The sequence below is a fragment of the Sebastes fasciatus genome, chromosome 8 (genome assembly GCF_043250625.1).
Source record: "Sebastes fasciatus isolate fSebFas1 chromosome 8, fSebFas1.pri, whole genome shotgun sequence".
Classification (NCBI taxonomy): Eukaryota; Metazoa; Chordata; class Actinopteri; order Perciformes; family Sebastidae; genus Sebastes; species Sebastes fasciatus.
In genome coordinates this window covers 31,450,140-31,457,355 of record NC_133802.1, presented here as the reverse complement: position 1 = coordinate 31,457,355, position 7,216 = coordinate 31,450,140, and the positions used below count along the sequence as shown (strand labels likewise).

Sequence of the window (7,216 nt, the reverse complement as noted above, 5' to 3'; positions counted from 1 at the left end):
AATACCTGATAATAAAAATTATTTAAAAAAAACCCATAAAAACCATAAAAAAACATCCATAAAAAACAATCCACAGCTCTGCATTCATTTAGCGCTATTGTTCAGTAGTCCGACCGCCTGAGGGTAAAAACTGTCTCCGAGGCGAGAGGTCCGAGCTCTATTGCTCTGTAGGCGCTTCCCTGAAGGGAGATAAGAGAAAAGACTATATGCTGGATGACTTGCGTCCTGCATGACACAAAGTGCTTTCTTCCTGCAGCGAGTGGTGTAAATGTCCTGTAACTGTGGTGATCTTTGGTGATCCAATCAGTTTAGATGCTGTAACAAATAAGTGCGGCCAGGAAGATGGAAAAAGTGTGAGGTGTATTTATTTAATTTTTTTTTTTTGTTTATTTGTTACCTTTGCAGAAAATGAGGAAGGGCACCCACCTGCACTTTAATTATTATAATTTTTTTTAATTAAACTTTCTTTTAGAGGGCGACCAGCGCCAGAATATGACACCCTAGGCGACCGCCTATATGGCCTATGTCTTTATATGATAATTTATATCTTTGGGTTTTGGACAGCAGAGGAGGAAGTATTCAGATCCTGCGAGTAAAAGTACCACAATGTAAAAAAATAAATGAATAAAATAAACTCTCTCTGTGACAAGTGAAAGTCTGGTTTTGAACACGTCAGCTAAGCAAAAGCAGAAATCTATTATGCTGGACTATTATTAGCCTATTATGGGCAAAATGTACTTTACAGAAAAAGTACTCAATGAAGAAATAAATTGTTCCTGTAATGTGTTATATGTAAGGGATAATGTACAACGAGCCAGTCATTGTTGTGAAATAAACCCCGACAGGGCGATGCCGAAGGCGTCTCTCTCACAACAATGACCCGCTAGCTGTACAATATCCCGCTTATTACACAGCTACCTACTTAAGAAATCAATAATTTTATACAAAAACGGTCCTCCAGAGTCCGACATCAGAACTGCGCCCATAGCAACGGTCTGTTATACATAGCAACGGTCTGTTATACATAGTAACGGTCTGTTATACGTAGCAACGGTCTGTTATACATAGCAACAGTCTGCTATAATGAAATAACAGACCGCAGAACGCCGTGATTGACCAATCAGAATCGAGTATTCAGCAAAGCCGTGTAATAATATTATATAATACATGTTTGCATTATTATTACTGACTCATATGTAAGTTGCAATGTATTGGGTCTAGGTGTAATTATTTTTTGTATCTATTTTATATCACTAACATGTCAAATAATGATTCATATTTTATAAGCTCATCAGATGTTTAGTAAGTAAAATCTTTATATGTAAAGTATCTGACAAAATAACTGACTAATGCATGCAGTGGAGTAAAAAGTTAAATATTTCCCTCTGAAATGTAGTGGAGTAGAAGTATAAAGTGGCCTCAAATAAAGTACAAGTATTGCTAATTTTAAGAACAGTACTTGAGTAAAGGTTGTTAGATTCCTCCGCTGGATTTGGACTGTTGGTCGGATAAAACAAGCAAATTAGAATGAGCCTCGTCACTTATTATATGGACAAAATGATTAGATTAATCAATAAAAAGTAGCTGATTAATCAATAATGAAAATATATTTTTTGTTGCAGCACTGATCTCATTTTGCCACTTTAATCTCACACTTTAAGGACATCGTGTTCATCGTCATGAAACTCAGAAAGCTTCATTAATTAGTCAGTGACACCATTGTGAGCTTCACACAAGCGTGACCCAAAATAGAGCAGAGGTCCTACTTTCAAAATTCTTGTAAGTCAGACGGAGGTTAAGTATTTCCAGGTACTATAGTGTCACTTATTAGTAAAGTCGAGCCCTCTGCAACGTGACGGTTCTCTTTTTATACTTTTATTGTGACTGAGAAATGTTAAATGCAGGTCCAACGTGTAAATTCGTAAAATAAATACACTATTTTGTGAACTGTTTCCTATATATATATATGAGCCAGTAGAAATTTTAAAAAATGGCAAATGCTTTGTGAGTTCAAGTGTTCAGACGACCCCTAACGTTCCCAGTTAACCACAATGAACTGCACTTTTCTGCCAGCCTTCATTTATCTAGGTGTCATCTGGTAACCATAAGACAAGTGGCAAATGCTGTTTGGCAGCAAGAAGTGAACAATGTAACCCATCTGATGGAAGTGGAACACAAACCACAGCAATAGTACCGCAGAAAGAGGAAATGCAGGGGCCCAACATCAACAACAGCATGACATTGCAACTACTCAGCTATTTGATGCACATCGTTCTTTGACTTGATATCTACGTCAGACTGCGTCTTATAGCAAGAAGACACATCTCGCAGTAAATAAAAACATTACAGTGCGTAATGTTTGTCAGTTTGGTCTGCAGGTGTTAATCCTTCACTTGTACGCTGAGTCTTGGTGGTCTAGTAGTTCTGGTGAAAACAGGAAGTGATTGTACAGAAGAGAAACCCTTTTTGGCTCGAGCTGCAGGCTGACAGTAAAAGAAACCTGCTTCCCATCCTTCAGTCAGCCAGTGAACTATTTTAAACTGTTAAACTGTGTCAGCAAACAACACACAAAAGGTTCAACTCTACCTCCTCTGATAGGAACTACAGTACTGCATGCATGAGGGGTCACAGAGTTCACATCATTTGTGCTGCGATTTTATTGAAACCGCAGCTATAACTACAGTAATTAAATAAATAATAATATAATACAATTAAATAACACATCTTAACTGGAGCAATACAATCATCACTAAGTTTTTCAGTGCAGGAAAACACCAAATAGTTAAGACAATATATTTTACCCTGACAATAAGTGAACACATTAATAGGTTGGTCATGTGATATTCAGATATGTGACCTATTTACTGTCTTTGGGCTTACCCACAGTGCTGTGGGGAGGGGCGGGGTCTTGACTTCCTGGATAAGCATTGTTGTGAAAAACAAAATAGTCAAGGCTTTAAAAATAATGGTGCTTTTTTCTTTTAAAAAAAAAATGCATATTCTTCTTTAAGTTAAAGCATCAGTAGGCGAGATTGGAGCAAATATGATTAAAAAAAGTCATTTTTATAAAGTGGTCACTATATCGTGACAGTAGTACATGAAACAGGTAACCTGAAAAAGATCATGTTCTTCTGTGTCCTCCGGTGTCCTCTGGTGCTTTTAACGGCATCTGCAAGATTTCACAGACCGGAGGAAAACAAGCAGTAAGAGCTGATCTGAGGTCTGCTGTCCATCTGCTGTCTATGAGAGCCAGCTGTCAATCACTCGCGAACTCCGACCAAACAGTCAAACTAGGCAGCGCTGATGAAATATGAATCAATATTTTATTACTGTAATGCGTATTTCTCTCCTCAAATGTTTTCAGAATGATCTTGTAGTGCACGGTTTAGCTGTAAAATAAGATTTTTTAAAGCCTGAAAACAGAGCCATGAGGAGGAGCAGAAGTCTAGTTATCTCTCAGAACACTTGAATTACAATATGTTGAAATGTTATTATGGAATTTTTGCCCAATGATGTCAAAAATATACTGCCTACTGAAGCGTGAGTCACCATCGCCGGCTACCGCCCACGATATTCACCTGAAAGTTCATCAAAGTTCAAATCAAAGCGAATCCGAAGATGGAAATTTGCTTCGCAACTGGAAGTCTTTTCGCCCATTCGCTTTTATAGAATGGAAGTGAATGAGAGACGTGTTAATTTGCGCATATGTGACCTATAAGGCTGCAACTAACGATTACTTTCAACGTCGATTAATCTGTAGATTATTTACTCTATTAATCGATTAGTTGTTTGGTCTATAAAAAGTCAGAAAATGGTTAAAAATGTCAATCAGTGTTTCCCAAAGCCCAAGATGACGTCCTCAAATGTCTTATTTTGTCCACAACTCAAAGATGTTCAGTTTACTGTCACAGAGGAGGAAAGAAACCAGAAAATATTCACATTTAAGAAGCTGGAATCAGAGATTTTTCACTTTTTGTTTTCATTAAAAATGACTAAAATCTAAATATTTGGTGATTAATTTAACAGTTGACAACTACTCAATTGATTAATCGTTGCAACTCTACTTCATTCCTCTCCTTTCTCTCACGGTGAATTGTTCAATAGAATGGCGTTGTCATTTTGAAGGAAGTTCTCAAGATAATGTCGATCTCAAGAGACGATCTAGGTCGAAGAGGTCAAGTAAAAAAACTAAAAATAACGCAATGCTAGAAAATGAAGTATGCAACACCAACAATAAAAATAATAATCATGAAGGTGAATTATAGTTCAGTCTGTAGGGTAGAAGGTAAACCAGTCCAGCGCTGTGCCATTAATACGACTACATTTTGAAAGTGTTTAATCAGCACAGACCATCATGTCAACGAGAGAAGTGGAGAAAAATAGCAGCATCAAGAAGTAAAATTAGATCATGTGAGCGTCTCATAATTCACAGGTTTGATTCCCTAAATCCACAATGAAATGTATCAAAATATTACTGTGACTTAAAATAACAACCTTTTCCACTAAAGCTTGAACAAAAACATATTTAAAACTGTGAGGTCAGGTGGCTTCTTAGCGTCGCTACCAGCGGGGCTCCAGGAGTGACAACATCAGTCCGCTGGTTCACCACTTTAATAATATCTCAACAACTAAAGGAAGAATTGTCATGACACTTTTTTACGGACATTTGTGTTTTTATGACCAAATACACTCACCTCAGTTGTATTTGGTGCTTATTAGCAAATGTTAGTATGTTAACACGCTAAACTAAGATGACAGGTGACAATGATAAACGTTATACCTGCTAAACATCACTGTAAACACGTAAGCAAGTTAGCACTTAGCTCAAAGCACCACTGTGCCAAAGAACATCGTCACAGAGCCGCTAGCATGGCTGTAAACTCAAGTCAACGTTATTTATATATATATATATATATATATAGCCCAATATCACAAATCATAATTTGCAATGATTCAGCCAAGGTGATTAAAACGGTCCAGCAGGAGGAATAAACCTTTTTGACTTGTCATAGTAGGAAAAACACAGGTGAAATTGATGAATTAAAGTGTTAATGTTTGAAAAACCCAAACATATGTATTGTACCCATCAGTTATTTTTGCTTCATTTTTTAAAAATGTATATTCTTTATAATATTTTTATTATTATTAATTGTATTTATTTATTTAGTGTGTTGGCTAGTCTCTCACGTGTTCATGTTTGAAAACTCAATAAAAACCTTTGAATATTTTTTTTTTTTCCCTTTAACTACTTATGTTATTTGTATTTGCTTGTCTCTATTTTTTTTGCCCTTAGTTCCTAACATTGTCTGTTTTTGTTGATATAAACTGGAAAAAGAAAGTTTGGAAACTTGTGTTTGGTGGATTATTTCTCTGTTGTTACAATGCTAATTGTCATTGTATTTTACATGGTTGGAAAGCCTGTTTATTTACCTTCACAATGATGTCCCACTTGTAAGGATCATGCATTTGTGGGATGAGCAGCACAGCTGATTATGTGGGGAGCGCCCAAGAAAAATTTGCCAAAATGCTCTGCCAATGGTAAACAGTGTATTCTCCTGTTGGTGTTGACTCTTGTTTTGAGTTGTTTGATGGATTGGATGATTGAACTCTCTATCAGTAACAAGGAACAAATAAGACATATTGGCTATTTTACACTTTATTCATTTAATACACCGTCAGGAGCCTCAGTTGCGGTGGAAGATCCATACGCAGCCACAACAGCCTGGCACCTCCTCCTCATGCTGGTCACCAACCTGGTCACACGTTGCTGTGGGATGGCGTTCCATTCCTCAACCAGGATTCGTTGCAGGTCAGCCAGCGTGGTTGTGTTGGTCACTAACACGTACAGCATGCCCAAGCTGATCCCACAAGTGTTGAATTGGGTTGAGGTGTGGACTCTTGGCAGGCCGTTCCATTCTCTCTACTCCCACATTGTGGAGGTAGTCTGTGATAACCCTGGCTCTGTGGGGGTGAGCGTTGTCATCTTGGAGGATGAAGTTAGGTCCCAGATTGTGGAGATATGGGATCGCCACTGGCTGCAGATTCTCATCCCGATATCTCCCTGCATTGAGATGGCCTTCAATGATGACAAGCCTTGTTTTGCCAGTGAGGGAGATGCCGCCCCACACCATGACACTGCCCCCACCAAAAGCTCTTACTCGACTCCGCGTCGTCTCCATACTTTGACTTTGTCCCCAAAAAAGATGCATGATACACACCCCACAGAAGTCTGTATCTCTGACATGCACATGCTTCCTAATACAAACATTTGAAACAAAAACCGTTGAATAAAGTTGAATTATTACTTTAAATTACCACAAATTTAAATTGATAACATTAACGACGGCTCAGTAAGCTCTTCCAGCGAGCCAGCACGCACAACACCAGGGCCTACCCTCAGTGGAAAGACGCTATCATTAATGTTATTAAATATATTAAAATTTCTACTCCACTACATTTCAGAGGGAAATATTTTACTTTTTACTCCACTACATGTATTTGTCAGCTATTAGTTACTTCACAATTACATTATAATCTCATGAGCTTATAAAATGTGAATCATTATTTTAGATGTTTGTGATATGAAATAGATTAAAGAATAATTCCACCTAGCCCAAATACAGCAGGACATTGCAACTTACACATTCATTTATCAGTAATAATTATGTCTAAATGTTTATGTAACATATCAGCTTGATATCGTACTATATAATTGACTGATTATTTCATGTCAATGCATCATGTGACCACTTTTATAACTTTTTAAAATTCACTCTTATTTATGCTTATTTTATAGCAGCCAGAAACCTTCACAGCTCAAAGTTTACAAAACAAACTGTTTTAGAGATGTGATGGTGATGGAGGACGTCCGTTGGCTGCAAATTTTGTGACAAAATGTGAGAGTGCACCTCCAATAGTTCTGTTTTTAAACTTAATAACTGTTATTTATCTAAAACCCACAGAAGCCTTTTATTTATTTGTCCTTGACTGTTTGGTCAGCGACGCACTTATAGTCACTCCCTCATCAACTGTGTCAGAGTCGGTCTAGCGTTGCTATGGCAACATTTTTAGATGTCTTGACTTCTCTTAAGGTCAGTTCCAGTTTACCAAAACCAGCCGTCACACTGAAATGTTCAACAAAGACACTCATCATCGGACTAGCCTGAAAATGTAGAAGGAAAAGATGCTGGTGATCACAAATCTAGTTTACACACAT

The 7,216-nt window shown here is 37.5% G+C and overlaps 1 long non-coding RNA gene across 2 annotated transcripts in view; it reads left to right on the top strand.

The window, feature by feature from the left end:
* The window catches only part of LOC141773245 (uncharacterized), a 237,809-nt gene that overhangs the window by 91,907 nt on the left and 138,686 nt on the right, over positions 1-7,216 (top strand). The gene's annotated exons all lie outside the window — the stretch shown is intronic.